The sequence below is a fragment of the Muntiacus reevesi genome, chromosome 21 (assembly GCF_963930625.1).
Source record: "Muntiacus reevesi chromosome 21, mMunRee1.1, whole genome shotgun sequence".
Taxonomy (NCBI): Eukaryota; Metazoa; Chordata; class Mammalia; order Artiodactyla; family Cervidae; genus Muntiacus; species Muntiacus reevesi.
This window is the reverse complement of record NC_089269.1, coordinates 48583264-48602263: the sequence shown is the minus strand read 5'-3', so window position 1 is coordinate 48602263 and position 19000 is coordinate 48583264. Positions and strand designations below refer to the sequence as shown.

The 19000-nt window shown below is 44.6% G+C and overlaps 1 long non-coding RNA gene and 1 pseudogene across 1 annotated transcript in view; one reads left to right on the top strand and one right to left on the bottom strand.

Moving 5' to 3' along the window:
- Positions 1–19000, top strand: part of LOC136152469 (uncharacterized) — a 62176-nt gene that overhangs the window by 16121 nt on the left and 27055 nt on the right. The gene's annotated exons all lie outside the window — the stretch shown is intronic.
- Positions 522–1002, bottom strand: LOC136152484 (large ribosomal subunit protein eL21-like; annotated as a pseudogene).

Below are 19000 nucleotides of genomic sequence, written 5' to 3'. Positions count from 1 at the left end.
TTCTCTAGTTGTGGTGAAGGGGGCTGCTCTTGGTTGTGGTACACAGGCTTCTCCTTGCAGTGGCTTCTCGTATTGTGGAGCACAGGCATCAGTAGCTGTGGCAGGAGAGCTCAGTAGCTGCGGCTCCTGGGCTTAGCTGCTTCGAGGAACATGGGATCTTCCTGGATCAGGGATCGAACCAGTGTCTCCTGCGTTGGCAGGCGGATTCTCTACCACTGAGCCAGCAGGGAAGCCCAAGAATGTGCATTTGTTACAGGCTTCCTGGCGATGCTGTTGTTGCTGGTCTTCTAACCACACTGTAAGAACCACTGGTCTACCTTCTACCCTGATTTCTTTTTTTTTTTAAATAATATCTGGCAATTTATTAAAAAATGGAGCATACTGAACAACAAACTATCTTACATCTTTAAGGAAGAAAAAACACTAAATTTGAAAAGACATCACCCACTGAATTTGGACACAGCACCTCTACTCAGTTAAGAGGAACATTTGTACAATCCAGGGCTTTATTTTTACACCCTTCAGGCCATGAATTCATAGGGAATGGGATCCAACAGTTCGGGTTCCTTTCCATTGGTCCTCACAAAGCGTGCTTCTCTGGGTGGAGCAGGCTGGCGCTTCAGCTGCACCCAAGTCCCTTTCTCTTTGGCTTCCTTCTTTTTCTGATCATTTTCCTTCACACGTTTTAGGAGGCTATCTCGGGTCTTAGAGTGCTTAATATGCTCAATACGCACATTAATTCTCTTGGCAAGAATCTTGCCCTTAACTTGTTTACAATGATGCCAACAGCACGCTGGGTAACACTGTAGACTCTCCCAGTTTTGCCATGGTAACATTTGTGGGGCATTCCTTTTTGAACACTACCCATCATTCCCTTGATATCTACAATATCACCCTTCCTGTAGATTCTCATGTATGTGGCCAAAGGAACAACTCCATGTTTTCTAAAAGGCTTTGAGAACATGTAGCGGGTGCCGCTCTCTTTCCCTTTGTGTTGGTCATTTTGGCGAATTAGCCTGAGGGGACAGGGGAGAGACGGGAGGCAGCTACCCTGATTCCTTGTTCCCCTCAATTTAAAGTGAAATTCTAGAATCTTTTCAGAAGACTTGATTCATGATTTGTTAATGGATGCTAAAGAAACTTAGAAAATCATTTTTCTAAAAAAAAAAAATTTTCAAACTATTGTTGTCTAAGGTGGGGATGACTATAATTTATTTGTCCAAACTGGGATACCTTTGATGATCAGGCGCATTAATAATCATGTCGAGATCACGAGAGTCATTGGGACTGCCCTAGGCAAACCAGGATGCCTCTTTACCCCATGCTACAGCTCAAGAAAATCATCTTTGGAACTCAAAGCCATGACTTCCTTGTTCTAGGAGTAAACAGACTCTCCTGGAACAAAGAGGCTGGTGGCTCAAACTTGGAGTTGGAAGACTGCCAGGGAATGTGATTTAAGAGGGAAATAAAAATATAAAAATATTTTATAAAATATTTTATAAATATTGTTTAAAATATTTTTTAAAATATAAAAATATTTTATAAATATTATTTAAAATATTTTTTAAATATAAAAATATTTTATAAATATTTTATAAATATTATTTAAAATATTTTTTAAAATATAAAAATATATCTTCAAAACATCATCCCGATTGTATTCATTTGAGTTTCCCACCTACAGCACCAAAGTGACCCTGTGGTAAAGAATACACCTGCAATGTAGGAGAGGCAAGACTCAGGTTTGATCCCTGGGTCGGGAAGATCCCCTGGAGAGGGGAATGGCTACCCATTCCAGTACTCTTGCCTGGAGAATCCCATGGACAGAAGAGCCTGGCAGACTATACAGTCCATGGGGGTTGCAAAGAGTCGGACATGACCGAGCCATGAGACACGCACTTATAGCACCAAAGAGCCTGACTATCCTTCAGCCACGAAATGAAGGCCGTTTGCACTTCCTTCCAGACACAAGCGCCACCAGCTCTTTTGGGCCTCAGCCCCCTCCTCCATTCCCTGGTGTCCTTAGCTATTTCTGGGCATGTCCCAAGTAGCAGGTCACAGGTGCCCACAAACCAGAATGTCAGTTGCAGCCCCCCACGAGGCCTTGTCCTTCCTCTTCTGCTCTGGCTTCTTGTTCCCCTCCGTGGTCCCCAGAGCCACCTGGAGCGGTTTCGCTTCTGCAGCTTCCCGTCACTAGGGCCCCCAGTTCCACGCGGGGATGCTGCCTCCAGATGCTCCCCCGTCCCTGGTACCAGAGCACGGCCTCTCAACTCCCTGATGCTCTTTGCTTCCTGGGCCCCAAGGAGGGTGTGTTTTGAAGGCAACGCCAGTAGGAGTTGCTTGGTGGTTGGAATACTAGATACAAGAGGACAGAAGTCGAGGATGATTCCAGGGTTTCAATTCAGTGCGTGAGATGGTTGTTATTGAGGATGGTTGGAAAGACTGGAAGACTGTGGGTGGAGCAGGTTTTCTTTGTGAGGAAAATGAAAGATCAGTAGTTTCATTTTGGTCACAGTAAAGTTTGTGATGTCACTTGGGTATCTAAGATAAGAAGGGTAGGAATGGACCTTCCCTTTCAACTTCTGCACAGAGCTGAACCAAACTATAAAGGTTATTTTCCAATTCCAGCAGGCACTGTTGTATGCCTGCCTGACTGCCCTGTGTGTTTGTTTTTTTTCCCATCCAGACTGGCAGAACTTAGATTTTGTTCCAGTGTCTGACCTCAGCTGTGTGACTGGAGAAAACACGGTCTAAACCAGCCAGGTCAGCCCATGCTGCCTGTCACTAAGTAGAAGGGTAAGCCTGACGCTCAGTTCTGGTCAGTGAGACGGGGGCGGGGGGCAGTCATTCAGGGGCTCTGGGGAATGTTTCCTTTCTCTAAAAAAGGCTTACTGGTAGACAGGAGATGATAAGGCTATTGGCACAAATACCCTCACAGTGTGAAATGCTGTGAATTTGAAGTTGGAGTTAAAAGCGAAAGTCCATTGTTACCTTTCTTATCTTAGATATCCAAGAGCCATCACAAACTTAACTGTGACCAGGGCTTCTCTGGTGGACCAGTGGTTAAGAATCTGCCTTGCAATGCAGGGGACGCAGGTTCAGTTCCTGGTCGGGGAACTAAGGCAGAACATGGAACTGACAGTGTCACGCTGCAGGACGACTAACCCAATTGCCACAGTTACGGAACCTACACACTCCCAAGCCTGCAGGCTGCACCTCGAAAGTATGTGGGCTGCAACGAAAGATCCCACATAATGCAACTAAGACCCAACAAGCCAAATAAATAAATAAATTTTTTAAAGAATTATTAAAAAAAAAAAAAAGATATATGAAAAGAATTTGGCTTTTCCTCCTGAATGTCCTCAGACAACCATCCTGCAAACAAGATGTGGGTAAAAACAAGCTAAGGATGGTCAAGCTGAAAGAGAGCATTTTCTAGCCCATTAGTTAACTAACTGAAACCCATCCCTTCTCTGGATCTCTTCTCCTGCAAAATAATGCACTCTGTGATCAGTTAAGCCATTCTGAGAAGCGTTTTCTTCACTTGCCTGTTAAAGCATCCTAAATGGTACGCAAAGTAAGGAGAGAAAGTCAGCCTGAGGAGAACACCACAGAACATTCAGGGCAGAAATGAAGATGCCCAGGTGGTCACTAGCAATGTCAAGTCAGTACCAGCAGCTGGACCATCTCCACTGCAAGGAATTGACATGGTTATGAACTTGAGCTTGAAGCTGCTTGTCTTGCGATAGGTCTGTACTTTTTCTTTGCTAGAGAGGGCTGGTGTTTCACATTGTGAGGGTATCCGTGCCAACAGCCTTATCATCTCCTGTCTACCTGGAGTTCCTCCCTCCTACACAAAACTGTCCTTGGCACGGGGAGTCAAGTCCATGAATTGCCCTCACACTTCCTGTTCGGCTTTGTACTCACAAGCACATCTTAGGAGGCCAGGCGAGTATCATATCCCCAAATTAGACTGAGAATTACAGACCTGAGAATTACAGACCTCACTCAGAGGTGATCACAGTCTAGAAATGGCAAAACCTGGACTAGACCCAGGGTCCATTTCAGGCCAGCAGTCTTGGAACCACACCATGAAATTTCTTTTAAAGTCTAAAATGACGTCTTATCGTTGTCCTCACTTGGTTATTCTAATTTTGCAGGTTCAGTCAGTCACTCAGTTCAGTTGCTCAGTCGTGTCCGACTCTTTGAGACCACATGAATTGCAGCACGCCAGGCCTCCCCTGTCCATCACCAGTTCCCGGAGTTTACTCAAACCCATGTCTGTCAAGTCGGTGATGGCATCCAGCCATCTCATCCTCTGTCGTCCCCTTCTCTTCCCTCCCAGCATCAGGGTCTTTTCCAATGAGTCAACTCTTCCTATGAGGCGGCGAAAGTACTGGAGTTTCAGCTTCAGCATCAGTCCTTCCAATGAACACTCAGGACTGAACTCCTTTAGGATGGACTGGTTGGATCTTCCTCGCAGTCCAAGGGACTCTCAAGAGTCTCCTCCAACACCACAGTTCAAAAGCATCAATTCTTCGGTGCTCAGCTTTCTTCACAGTCCAACTCTCACATCCATACATGACCACTGGAAAAACCATAGCCTTGACTAGACAGACCTTCCCTTGTTGGCAAAGTAATGTCTCTGCTTTTTAATATGCTGTCTAGGTTGGTCATAACTTTCCTTCCAAGGAGTAAGTGTCTTTTAATTTCATGGCTGCAATCACCATCTGCAGTGATTTTGGAGCCCCCCAAAATAAAATCTGACACTGTTTCCACTGTCTGCCCATCTATTTCCCATGAAGTGATGGGACTGGATGCCATGATCTTAGTTTTCTGAATGTTAAGCTTTAAGCCAACTTTTTCACTCTTCTCTTTCACTTTCATTAAGAGGCTTTTTAGTTCCTCTTCACTCTCTGCCATAAGGGTGGTGTCATCTGCATATCTGAGGTTATTGATATTTCTCCCGGCAATCTTGATTCCAGCTTGTGCTTCTTCCAGCCCAGTGTTTCTCATGATGTACTCTGCATATAAGTTAAATAAGCAGGATGACAATATACCGCCTTGACGATTTTGCAGGTTAAGCCTTATTAAAGTGACTAATCGCTGTAAGACTCTCACTTATTTTTGAACACACACTAAGTACCTAAGGACTCTAAGATCTGTTTGGCTTTCTATTACTCAAAATAATAGTAATTTTCCTTCAAATGCCACTTGATCAGGACTGTTTTTCCCCTTACGGTTTTCTTACAAACGTGTTTTGAGTTTACTTTTAGTGCCGTATATAACAGGACTCAGAATCACAATAATTCCAGAGATGATCAGGTATTTAAATTAATAGCAGTCCTGCTACATATGCAATTAGTTGTGCATGAATCAACATGGTATATATATATATATTTTTTTTTTTTTTTTTTTTTTTTTTTTCTTGTAAAGCTCTTCATTTGTATGGGAATAAAACTCTGAACTGCTTTGAAGTGAGAAATTCAGTCCAATTTTACCAGGAAGACAAGTCAAACCAGTTCAGCTGGGTGGAAGAGTGCTTCAGTTTGGTTTTGTTAGGAACTAGTTATTTTCCCAGGAAAACGAGCTTATTTGGGTAATAGCAGAGAAATTAACAATTCAATTTAGGACAAGCACACTATGGCGAACCATAGGCAAGTTCTTAAAAAGTGGTTCTTAATAAGTTGGTTTGAGAGTGACTAGGGAATGCCCTTATTGTTTACTTTTGTTTTTGAGATAAAATGTTCCAGAAATGTTAACAAGCTAGATTTTTTTTTTGAAATGTCCCAGGAATGTTTGGTTTGCAGTTGAGAGTGATGGGGAAGGGGTAGATTTTTGCCCCGTTTCTCACGTCAGGTGCTCATCCACCCACCCCTTCCTAGCTCTTCCCCTCCAAGATGCTGTACCCCAAATGTCTGGGTCAGTGTCTGGTACCCAGGAGCATTTGACAGTGAGTGACCTACACAGCTGGTTAGACATGTGAGTAGTCCAAGGCCTTTCTTGGGGACTGGGGACTCATCTCACCCCCGCCGCCACCTTCTCTGGCCAACTGATCCAAGGATCTAGGATAGGCCTGAGAAGAAAGGAGAGCTTACCGGGAGCCCCCCTCCCCCCCACCTCAGGCCCTAAACCACAACTTCCCCTATCAGCTTTGGGCAAGGGAGGTGCTGACTTACCTGCTCACCCTTCTGGGCCATTTGAGTTTACCATGCTCAGGTATTTTCCAAAACTATTTTATCACACGTATCTTTAACTGCTTGACTATTAAAAATACCACTAAGATAAATTTTACACCTCTGGCTGAGGCTGTTAAAAACAAGACAACAGGCCCCCAGTGGAACCACTTGTGTGAAGCCCCATGTTACCAAGCTGTAATTTAGTTACAGTTTCAGCGCTCCCAGAAATGGAATCTTTAACTAGCCAATCAGGAATTGTCAGATTCCTACACTGGTTAGGGTAGCACTGGTGTTGTGTGCAGAGGACCTGTGCAATACCCTGCTTTTGCTCCTGCCAAAGCTATGGTTTTTCCAGTAGTCATATGCAGATGTGAGAGCTGGACCATGAAGGCTGAGTGCCGAAGAATTGATGCTTTCGAATTGAGATCCTGGAGAAGACTCTTGAGAATCCCTTGGACTGCCAGGAGATCAAACCAGTTCATCCTAAAGGAAATCAGTCCCGAATACTCACTAGAAGGACTGATGCTGAAGCTGAAGCTTCAATACTTCAGTCATTTGATGCGAAGAGTCGACTCATTGGAAACAACCCTGATGCTGGGAAAGACTGAAGGCAGAAAAGGATGGCAGAGGATGAGATGGTTAGATAGCATCACTGACTCAATGAACATGGATTTGAGCTGACTCTGGGATAGATAGTCCAAGACAGGGGAGCCTGGTGTGCTGCAGTCCATGGGGTCACAAAGGGTCAGACCCAACTTATCAACTTGACTTAGCAACAGAACAACAGCAACAACTTTAGAAGTGGCAATTGTGGGTTTGTTTGTTTTATTTTGTCTCTTTGTATTTTTTCTCTAAAATTTGCTGGTAGTTAGTTTTATTTTTAGGCCCATACAGTTTCTCTGTATTTGTTGCTAGAGGAGAGGTGAGTCCAGGCACCCGCACTGCCGCGAAGGTCCCAGGTCCTAGCCTGTCTTGCTCCCTCCTTGTTTCTGCTCCCTTCTGCCTTTAGGATTCTCATTTTGTACGGCCCCTCAGAGATGCTTTCCGTTTCCTGGATTGGATGCTGACCGACTCAAATTACTTTTTGCTCAAATAAACTCAGAACATTTAATATACCTCAGTTTATCTTTTGACAAGACTAAGGGAAGGCTTTCAGTTCTCAGATTTTTTCCTCCCAGAATTGAAAATAATGGGAAGCCATCTCAGAGCGGTGCCGTTCTTCGACTTTGACCTTGCCTCCTTCGCTCATGAGCAAGCCTCTGGTGCCAGTCCAGCGCCTGGACACAAAGGAAGCCCTAAAATATCTGATGAGTAAATCAGCTGGTGTCAAAACAAAATACAGGCTGTTTATGGACCCCAATTCTGCGTTTCCCTAAAGAAGGCGTGTCTGTGTCTTAGCAGTGCCGCAACTCGGCCTCTGCTCATCGGTGCCAGATAGAAACTTGGAGACAGAGTTTTGGGTAAAGCAGAAAAGAGTAGCTTTACTTGCTTTGCCAGGCACAGGGGGCCATAGTGGGGTAATACCCTGAAGACCCTGTGGCCCACCCTGGAGGGGGTAGTGAAGAGTTTTATAGTGCTCAAGGAGCGGGCTGTGATCAACTCGTGGACAGTTCTTAGATGGGTTGGCATCAAAGTGAGGTTTCAAGTATCATTAACCTTCTGGTTTCAACCGGTCTAGGGTCTGTGTTCTTGTGACCAGCAGTTTTCATGTGCAGGGGGGTCTGCTTCCTGTGGAAACAATTTAGGAATGTGTGTCAGGATTTTGTCTGTATCTTTCAAGGACCTGGCAGTTGGTGACTCTGTTACGTTGCAGAATTATCATCTAAATTGTTACCAGTTCCTTAGCTCAACAGCTATTCTTTGTTTCTACATCGTCACATTTCCCAATCATTAACTCCTGTGTGCATGCTAAATTGCTTCAGTCCTGCCCAACTCTTTGTGACCCCGTGGACTGTAGCCCGCCAGGCTCCTCTGTCAGTAGGATTCTCCAGGCAAGAATACTGGAGTGTGTTGCTATGCCCTCCTCCAGGGGAATCTTCCCGACCCGCTATGCCTTCCTCCAGGGGATCTTCCCGACCCGGGGACCAAACCTACGTCTCTTACGTCTTCTGCATTGGCAGGTGGGTTCTTTACCACTAGCGCGACCTGGGGAGTCCAATTAACTCTCAAGTCAACATTTTACTTCAGAAGACAAGGACACAGGGGCTTGTACACGGGTTCAGTATGATCACGTAATGAAATATATATTTGGTCCTCGTCCATTTCCAACACAGAGCTCCTAAGATCCTTGCTATTTCCTAGGAGACTAGAGAGATAAAGATGTCCTTTTTTTGTTTTATGTGTTTCTTTATGAATATATATTTTTATCTTCTAAAAAGTCAGTCATACTTACATTCAATTTGTTTAAATGCCACTCTGGTCCCTCATTTAGAAGAGAAAGTCTCAGAATATTAAGTCAAGGCTTCTCAAGCTTCAACATGCATAAAATCCCCTGGAGATCTGGTTAATGATATAGGATGCAGTAAACCTGGGGTGTGGCTCAAACTCTGTATTTCCAACAAGCTCCCCAGTGCCCAGACTGCTAATGCATGGACCACACTTTGAGTATCAAGGGGTAAGTGACTTGTGCAAGCCTTCCCAACCAGGACTAGAATTCTGATCACCTGCCTTCCCAGAGAAGATGGGCTTGCTCTTGCCTTTGACTTTCAGTTTATATTAACTACCACCATTAATCAGAGCCTCATTCATGGTGGGGAGCCTTCTGCACTGACTGTTAGGCTTGCTCTTTCTGTGTTGGTGTGGGGAAATGGTTTATTTTATTATTTTTAAACTATTATTGTTATTATTTTGGCTGCACCATGCAGCATGTGGGATCTTAGTTCCCTGACCATGGATCGAACCCGGGCCCCCTGCAGTGTGGAGTCTTAGCCACTGGACCTCCAGGGAAGTCTAAAAATGGTTTATTTTAAAGCAATCACAGATGATCCTGTTAAATCTCAGGCTTCAGTAGAGCTATGCTTCCCTTAAGCAGTTACATAAGCAGTTATGTAACAGTAATCTAAGAACGTGATGTTTTTCTTTTGCCAAAAAGAGCGTGCTAGAAAAGAGCCCTAAGGTAGTAAAGGCTTCCTTTCTGAGACCTGGGAACACCCGAGGGAACCCCGTTTTTCCCACTGAGCTGTCTGTCCCCTGGGCCACCAAGAACCTTTGCTATGTGGCTGTCCCCATCCTCTGGGCTCCTTTGTGCCTGACTCCGTGACAACAGTCTCCACGGGCCATCACATCTGGCCCTCCTGACCTCAGTGGGAGGGTGCGTTAGACCCCTTTTACAGATGAGGAAACCGAGGCTTCAATGCATCAAGTATTTGCCTGAAATCACACACCTAGAATTCAAAGCTTTTCCCCTCTGACTCTGGAGTCCCCACTGTCACCAGCCCACCATGCTCAAGCTGATGTGGGTCACCACGAGGATTAGTTAGCCTTGGAGGAAACCCCTGGAGCATTCAGCCCAAGGCCTGGTCCTTCCCCAGCCGTCCCCGTCCATGATAAGGATTGTGCGTGCACGCATGTGTGCTGAGTCGTGTCTGACTCTTTGCAACCCTGTGGACGGCAGCCCGCCAGTCTCCTCTGTCCATGGGATTCTCCAGGCAAGAATGCTGGAGCGGGAAAAGGACCCCAATCGGACGTCGTCTAATCACCCTTGGAATTTCCCAAGGTATAATGTGGCATCTTATGCAAAATTCCAAGCCACTATGCAACGTTTTTTAACTGTAATGAGGAGGAGGAATTGTTCCTAACCTTCTTTACATGTGCTTTTTAGTTCAGAAATGCCAAATCTTTTAAGAGATGGTACAACTTTGACTCCTTGGCTTGACTATACAACTTTGAGCTTCATGGAATATTTGCCATAGTTTCAGTTTTGCCATATTTAAAGGAGAGCTATTCTGTGTATAACAACTCAGAATTGCAAGCACCACACGTGAACGATATGGTAACTTTAAAAATGTTTGTGTTGTATTTGAAGACTGTTTCCCATACATCTGAAGTTTGAACTTGACGTATTTCAATTTGGTATGCTAAAAAGGTACTGAATTAATGTAAGTTTTTTTAAAAAAAAACCAATACTGTAAGTTCAGAATTTAACTGAAAATATAAAACCCAAATGATTTCTGTGTAGTAATTTGAACTGTAAAGGTAACTTGTGTGTGATTCTGAATACACAGATACAATGTTTTTAATTCCTCCTTAAAAAAAAAAAAGAATACTGGAGCTGGTTACCATTTCCCCTACTCCATTTCAGCCCAGGGATCAAACTGGCGTCTACTGTATCTCTTGCATTGGCAGGTGTCTTCCTTATCATTGTGCCATCTGGGAAGCACAGTGAAGATTGTAGCTTTATTAACTTTCCTGTGGCTGAACTTAATTTCTACTTTGAACACTCATACCACAGGTGTAGAAGCAACATCTCAGCCAGTTCAGTTCAAGGCTTACATAGTCCAATCAAGGATTTTTTCCCTCTTCCTTCTTAGTTTTGCTTGCTCCTTCTCCTTTTTCTGGTGTGTGTGTGTGTATTTAAAGTCTTTATTGAATTTGTCACAATATTGTTTCTGTTTTAAGTTTTGGTTTTTTGGCCCCAAGGCATGTGGAATCTTAGCTTCCCCGAGTAGGGATCAAACCTGCAGCCCTTTCATTGGAAAGTGTGGTCTTAACCACTGGACTACCAGGGAAGTCCCCTGGTGTGTGTTTTGTTTTTAATTAATTTATTTGGCTGCACTGGCTCTTTACTGTGACATGCAGGACATTTAGTCGTGACACGTGGGATCTAGTTCCCTGACCAGGGATCAAACCCTGGTCCCCTGCATTGGGAGCGCAGAGTCTTAGCCACTGGACCACCAGGGAAGTCCCTCAACATCACCTGCTTTTTCTTTTTTTTTCAACGTCACTTTCTTAAAGACACGGTTCCTGTGCACTCAGAAATCATTCACCCAGTCATGCAAACACTCTTTTACTCCTTGTTTATTTTTATCGGCTATGTCTCTCCGTTATTACTCCCACCAATGCTTGCCAGTAATGGATGCTCAGTATTAACAAGTACATGTTAGTAAATAATTAAAATATCCCCAGGAGGAACCTCCTGGGTCCTCTAGGAATGAGGCACAGGAGGGAAAGTGGGGTGGCGGGGAGAAGCAAAACCCCTCTCTTGTTCCTATAATAGGACACCCCCCGCCGAGGCTTTGGCCGTCCAGGCCTTTGGGTTTGGGTGTTTTTTTGCTGCTTGTCCGTGTAATGAAGGGATAAAGCATCTGTCTGTGGCCCTGGCCTCCTATCGGAGGAAAGCTGGAGGAGAATGGAAATCCTGAGGACACTGGGGGGCTGGAGGACCTCCAGAGAAAAGAGACTCTTCTCTCCTCCTTCAGGATAGCCCAGGGTGTAGAGAAAGCTTGTGAGGTCAAGTGAAAGGTATTCTCCCTTCTAGTCCCCTTCCCACCCCTCCCCTCATCCCCTGCACCCTCCGGCCCAAAGCTGTCTTTCTTTCCTCTCCCCTCCTCCAGCCCGAAATAGTAAGGCCGGTGGCCCCCCAACTATTGAACTTGGTGGTGCAGGCGGAAGACTTTTTCAAGTGTCAACAAGGTCCCAGAATGAATAAAGATGTGAACTTCCCCCTTTGGTAAAGATTGCAAGGCAATCTTCATGGTAACATTACCTCACTGGGAAAGGTAACCTGATAGAGGCAAGAAGCTTGTTAATCTTTAGGATTCCACCCCTGCCTCCTTTTTAAGAAAAAATGATTTGGCGCTCCAATTGAAAATCGATGCTGACTATGGGTTCTGAACGCAACCGAATCAGAAGTGAGGCCAACCAGGCCTGACGCGAGAGCTGGGTGGGGTCAGACTGACATTTCTCTTCCATACTGGATGAGTAGAGAAAAGCGCCGGGGGTGGTTTCTCAATGACCAGTCTCTGGCACATTTTGTTACGGACTAGCTGTCAGTGTCTGTTTCCCCTTCCTGCTCTCTAGCCAAGTGGGATTCCTCTTCAGGCCGGTCACGTGAGCACAGAGGTTGGGCTCTTCCTCCAAGGTCATGAGCAGGTATGAATGTATCACAAGGAAAGGGCCCGTATAATAAACAATTTATCCTTGCCCAAAGAGAGATCTGGTCTTTGCCTTCAGCTCCCCAGAGGTGCTCTCTAAGCCGTTAGACTCTTGGCAAACGTAGGTCCATTAACCCACAGGCAGTAAAGTCAGTCTACTGACCCCACTTGCCATGAAGGAGTTCAGTATTTATCGTAAGGCACCAAACAGGGGTCCAGGGCAACGAATATGCAAAATACTCCAACTCAGGGAGGCATTTTTTTTTTTCAGGGAGGCATTTTTAAAAATTAATTTATTTATTTTAATTGGAGGCTAAATTACTTTACAATATTATAGTGGTTTTTGCCGTACATGGACATGAATCAGCCATGGGTGTACATGTGTCCCCATCCTGAACCCCCCTCTCACCTCCCTCCCCATTCCATCCCTCTGGGTCATCCCAGTGCACCAGCCCCGAGCACCATGTCTCATGCATCAAACCTGGACTGGCGATCTATTTCACATATGGTAATATACATGTTTCAGTGTTATTCTCTCAAATCATCCCACCCTCGCCTTCTCCTACAGAGCCCAAAAGACTGTTCTTTACATCTGTGTCTCTTTTGTTGTCTCGCATATAGGGTCATCGTTACCATCTTTCTAAATTCCATATACATACATTAATATACTGTATTGGTGTTTTTCTTTCTGATTTTCTTCACTCTGTATAATAGGCCCTAGTTTCATCCACTTCATTAGAACTGATTCAAATGCATTCTTTTTAATGGCTGAGTAATATTCCATGGTGTATATGTACCACAGCTTCCTTATCCATTCGTCTGCTGATGGGCATCTAGGTTGCTTCCATGTCCTGGCTATTATAAACAGTGCTGCGATGAACATTGGGGTGCACGTGTCTCTTTCAATTGTGGTTTTCAGGGAGGCATTTTTAAAGGCCACATGAGGGAGGGGAGTTACAGGTCTGTAGTCAGCTCATGCATGATCCTCTGATTTGTTGATTGGTAACCGGGCGGTGACCTGGTGATGACATTACCAGTTGTGAGGTATGGGTTGGTCTGGGGGCTAAGTGCTCATGGTCATTTAGTAGTTAACGTATTCCATGTGGGGGGCACTTTTCACACCTGTAGAAACAACTCCTGAAATGTACATCAAATAATGTTATCTTAGTGCTTGGAGAGGAGCTAAAGCAAGGACATGGAGGGAGCGGGTCTGTCCCTGGAAGCCCCGCTGAGGCCCGTCTGTTTCCCTGGATGCCAAGTAGGACCTCTCCTGACCCCACCCTGTGTGTCTCTTCTTCTCTTGGCTGATTTTAACCTTTACCTGAATGTAATCTAGATTTACATTTAAAGGAGGTCAGTCCTGCGTGTTCATTGGAAGGACTGATGTTGAAGCTGAAACTCCAATACTTTGGCCACCTGATGCGAACAGCTGACTCATTGGCAAAGACCCCGATGCTGGGAGAGATTGGGGGCAGGAGGAGGAGGGGATGACAGAGGATGAGATGGTTGGATGGCATCACTGACTCAATTGGCATGAGTTTGGGTGCACTCCGGGAGTTGGTGATGGACAGGGAGGCCTGGCGTGCTGTGGTTCATAGGGTCACAAAGAGTCGGACACGACTGAGCAACTGAACTGACTGACTGATGTAATAAACCGTAACTGTGTGTATAATAGCAGCAAGTTCTGAGGGTCCTTCTAGTCAATCATCGACAGTGGTTGCATGGACCCCTGGACTGGCCATTGGTGTCAGAAGTGAGTCGTCTTGGGGACGGTTCCCTCACTTTGCAGACATGGACTGGGGCTCTGAACGTGTGGTCTCTGGGCTGGACTCTCCTCTCGATGGCTGGGTGAGCTTCATCTCTCGGCACTTAAAGAGGAGGGTTATCTGTACCTGGAGGAGGTTGCTTTGGGGGCTGAGGGGTGAGTGAGAGGGCTGAGCAGGTTCCCGCTCCACGTAAATGCCCCCACGTGTCACCAGTGGACGAAGTGCCCTCTCAGGTTTAGGCACGTTTGACAATGATGACAAAGGCAGGGAGGGTCCCATTTCCCACAGCCTGACTGACCTCGTCTGTGTTGACAGGGAGAAAAGAGGGGTTGGGACCAAAGAAGAAGCCCCTGGAGCCCAAGTTGAAGTCATTTCTCTAAAATAAGGTCCTAGAAGCCACTCCATCAGTGGAAGGTTGCAAGTTCTATGCACACGATGAGTCCAACCTAAGTGACAATACACCTGTCATTTGTCTGAAGGGCAGAACTCAAACTCTTGACAGACTACTCTGTGGTGAGGCTGGGAGGCGGCGGGTACTCAAACAACATGACTGATGGGCGTACAAAATGGTCCAGCCTCTGTCGAGGGGAACTGACCAGTACCTGAGGAAGTTACACAGCATTTACCCTTTGACACAGAAACAGCACTTCTGGGTACTATCCTCAGTTACCTCTAACAATACAAAAGAATTCTAATGGTTATTTATTATAGCATAATTTGTAACTCAGAATACTCAAGCAACCTAAATGTCCATATGTAAGACATTGTTTGCTTCCCCTATGGCTCAGCTGGTAAAGAATCCGTCTGCAATGCAGGAGACCTGGGTTCGATCCTTGGGTTGGGAAGATCCCCTGGAGAAGGGACAGGCTACCCACTCCAGTGTTCTGGCCTGGAGAATTCCATGGACTGTATAGACCATGGGGTTGCAAAGAGTCGGACACGACTGAGCGACTTTCACTTTCACTTTCAATTCCATCCTAGTCGGGGAACTAGATCCTGCATGCTGAAACTAAAGACCCTGCATGCCACCATGAAGATGGTGCTGCAAATAAGACCCAGGGCTGTCAAATAAATAAAAATAAATAGTGACTAAATAAAGGCAGGAGAAGAAGGGAACGACAGAGGATGAGATGGTTGGATCGCATCACCGACTCAATCAACATGCGTTTGAGTAAACTCTGGGAGTTGGTGATGGACAGGGAGGCCTGGTGTGCTGCAGTCCATGGGGTCGCAAAGAATCAGACATGACTGAGCAACTGAACTGAACTGAAGTAAAAATAAATAAAACGAGTACAGCGGACTGTGTATTTACAAAATTCACTAAAAATGGGAGGCATGTGTAAGGTATACCTCCAGAAAGCTGTAAAATAATAATAATGAAGAAAAGGAGAAAGTCTTGACAAAAATACACTCTGACTGAATTCTGCCACATAGACTCATGAGCAAGCTGCCCCAGCAAACCTCCGACACCTCTCCTGGAGCTTCACGTAGTCCAGGCTATAGGACTTCAGCCTCCAAAGCTTCCTTCTCTGAAAGGTTCACTTAGGGCGGAAACAGATTACAATTCTAGTGTCATTTCTCCGGTTTCAGGAACAAACACCTCTAGTGAGCCCCTATTTGTGAGTGGTTCAGAGGGGTGCCGGCCACGGGACTGGTCGGGTTCTTATCCCCTGCTCGAACTTGAGGGGCTGCACTGTAACTCCAGCTAATCCCCACATCTGAGCATTGTGATTACACGATGAAACTCATTTTAAACATGCATTATCTGTTTAACAGAGAATCTGGTGTTGATCAGAGGTAAGAGTAGCTGAAGTGTTTGTAACAGCTGCCTCTGGACGGTGGGCTTTTCAATTTCCTTTAAACTTTGTGATTTGGAAAAAAATCAAGCCCGCAAAAAGGCTACAACTATAGGACAGTGAACTTCTTTGTATCTTTTATCCAGATGCAGTATTTGTTTACATTTTTGTCTCATTTGCTCACGAACTCTCTCTCTCCCTCCAAATATGTATATATATATGTCTATATGTATGTATAGATATATATGTCTATATGTGTGTGTAGATATACACGTCTATATGTGTGCATATGCATCTGATATTTATACCTTGTATTTATCTAATATACAGAAAGACTTATTTTTGCTGAACTGTTAAGTCTAATATATCCCCTTCGCAGCCAAATAATCCAGGGTATATTCTCTAAGAACAAAGACATTCTTTTACATAATCTCAGATAGCCAACCGCTTTAATCTCCTATAATCTGAGCTAGTTCCTCAGCCTTTCTTTGTCATGGCGTGAACATTTTGAAGAGAAGAGGTGCCTAGCTGCATACAGGGTCTATCGATTTGGGGTTATCTGATTATTTACTTGAGATCATTCTGGTTACACATTTTGGGTCTAGAGTGACATGATGTCACACATTTGTGTGTCCTACTACTAATGTTTCTGAACGCTGCACACTTGCAGTGGTTGTTTACATTGTGATGTCTGGGATAGTTACCTCCTATAAAGATTCTTTTTCCTCTGTATGACTGATAACTCCGCTGTAGAGAGATACTGGGGAGCCTGTGTGAATCTCCTGCTCCCAAACTAATTCACCTAAAAGAATCAGTTAGTAAACTCAGATCTGAGTTCTTCCTGAACTCACCAAGATTCTAGCAATACATCCATTAGTGCTGTACCTATTTCCAGGATAAGAAGCACAGCTTCATATTCAGACATTCTTAACCCCAAAGGGGTCTTTGGATAGAATTCGGGGGAGGGGGGGTTGAGCAACAGTTAGAACTGGACATGGGACAACAGACTGGTTCCAAATTGGGAAAGGAGTATGTCAAGGCTGTATATTATCACTCTGCTTATTTAACTTATATGCAAAGTACATCATGAGAAATGCTGGGCTGGAAGAAGCACAAGCTGGAATCAAGATTGCTGGGAGAAATATCAATAACCTCAGATATGCAGATGACACCACACTTATGGCAGAAAGCGAAGAGAAACTGAGGAGCCTTTTGATAAAAGTGAAAGAGGAGGGTGAAAAAGTTGGCTTAAAGCTCAACATTCAAACAACTAAGATCATGGCATCTAGTCCCATCACTTCATGGCAGATAGATGGGGAAACAATGGGAACAGTGGCTGACTTTATTTGTTTGGGCTCTAAAATCACTGCAGATAGTGACTGCAGACATGAAATTAAAATACACTTGCTCCTTGGAAGAAAAGTTATGACCAATGTAGACAGCATATTAAAAAGCAGAGACATTACTTTGCCAACAGAGGTTCGTCGAGTCAAAGCTATGGTTTTTCCAGTGGTCATGTGTGAATGTGAGAGTTGGACTGAAGAAAACTGAATGCCGAAAAATTGATGCTTTTGAACTGTGGTGTTGAAGAAGACTCTTGAGAGTCCCTTGGACAGCAAGGAGATCCAACCAGTCCATCCTAAAGGAAATCAGTCCTGAATATTCATTGGAAGTACTGATGTTGAAGCTGAAACTCCAATACTTTGACCAACAGATGTGAAGAATGACTTCTTGGATCCATCATTCCCTGATGCTGGGAATGACTGAAAGTGGGAGGAGAAGGGGATGACAGAGGATGAAATAGTTGGATGGCATCACCAATTCAATGGACATGAGTTTGAGTAGGCTCCAGAAGTTGATGATGGACAGGGAGGCCTGGTGCGCTGCAGTTCATGGGGTTGCAAAGAGTCGGACATGACTGAGCGACTGAACTGAACTGAACCACTAGACAGTCAGGGAATTCCCTGGTTTGCCTTTACTGTCTGTCTTTCCTACTGCCTTTTCTGTTTTTTCTACAAATTAGAAGCCTCATAGGATCATTCTTCATCTCAGCAGCACCCAACCCAGTGCTGGAACACTGTTCATGGCTAAGAAATGTTCCTGGAGTTGAATAGATGCAGATTCCCCGCTTTGGAACAGGAACAGTCAGGCTCAGGTTAGAAGAAATAACAGTTGGCAGCCCCAGGTCTAGAACTCAAGGCTTCTGGTCCCTAGTCTGATCCACTCTTGAGCACCAAGGGCCTGACCAGTTTGCTATCATGAATTTCTCTCAAACAACTGCTAAGTTTTTGTTGGTGGTGGTGGATATTTTTGTTTTTGATTGATTGGGTAAACAGTCTTTCTGAGACAAGCTTATTGCAAAGTTAAGTATATTAGTAAGTATTATATCCATCGATTTCTGTTTGAGTGTGACTTCTCAAATGTTAAATGATTCCTGAAACCTCTGAATTTCTTCTTCCTAGGAGCCCCACAGACCCCTTTTAACTTTTGTGTGAGAAAATTTTCAAATATTCAGAGAAGTACAGAGAATGACTTAATGAATCCATCACTTAGATTCACTGAGGATCATGTGCCCCCTTTTTGCTTCTCATTTTGTTTTACATAATTTCCTGAAACATTTTAAAGTAAATTACAAACATCATAGCGTCTTAAACCTAAATAAAAAGTACCGCATCTTTCAGAACCGTAATTCTTCTGTCACACATACGAAAATTAATCCCCTAATACAATTTTACACACAGTCTCTGTTTGAATTTTCCTAATTGTCCTTAAGAAAACACTTTATTCCAGTTGATTTGTGCTCATGTAGAACAATTCTATGCTTTTTCTTTGTTAAATTCCAGTGCTTTATTGAGACATCCAAATCAGTCTTAAGGCAAGATGTCCCACATTCTGGTTTTGGTGGGTTGCTCCCTCATGGAGTCATTTAACCTGTCTCCTCTACTTCTTGGGCTTCCCAGGTGGTGCTAATGGTAAAGAACCTGCCTGCCAATGCAGGAGACATAAAAGACAGTTCCATCCCTGGGTCGGGAAGATCCCCTGGAGGAGGAAATAGCAACCCACTCTGGTATTCTTGCCTGGAGAATCCCATGGACAGAGGAGCCTGGTGGGCTACAGTCCATGGGGTCACACAGAGTCAGACACGACTGAAGCGACTTAGCACGCAC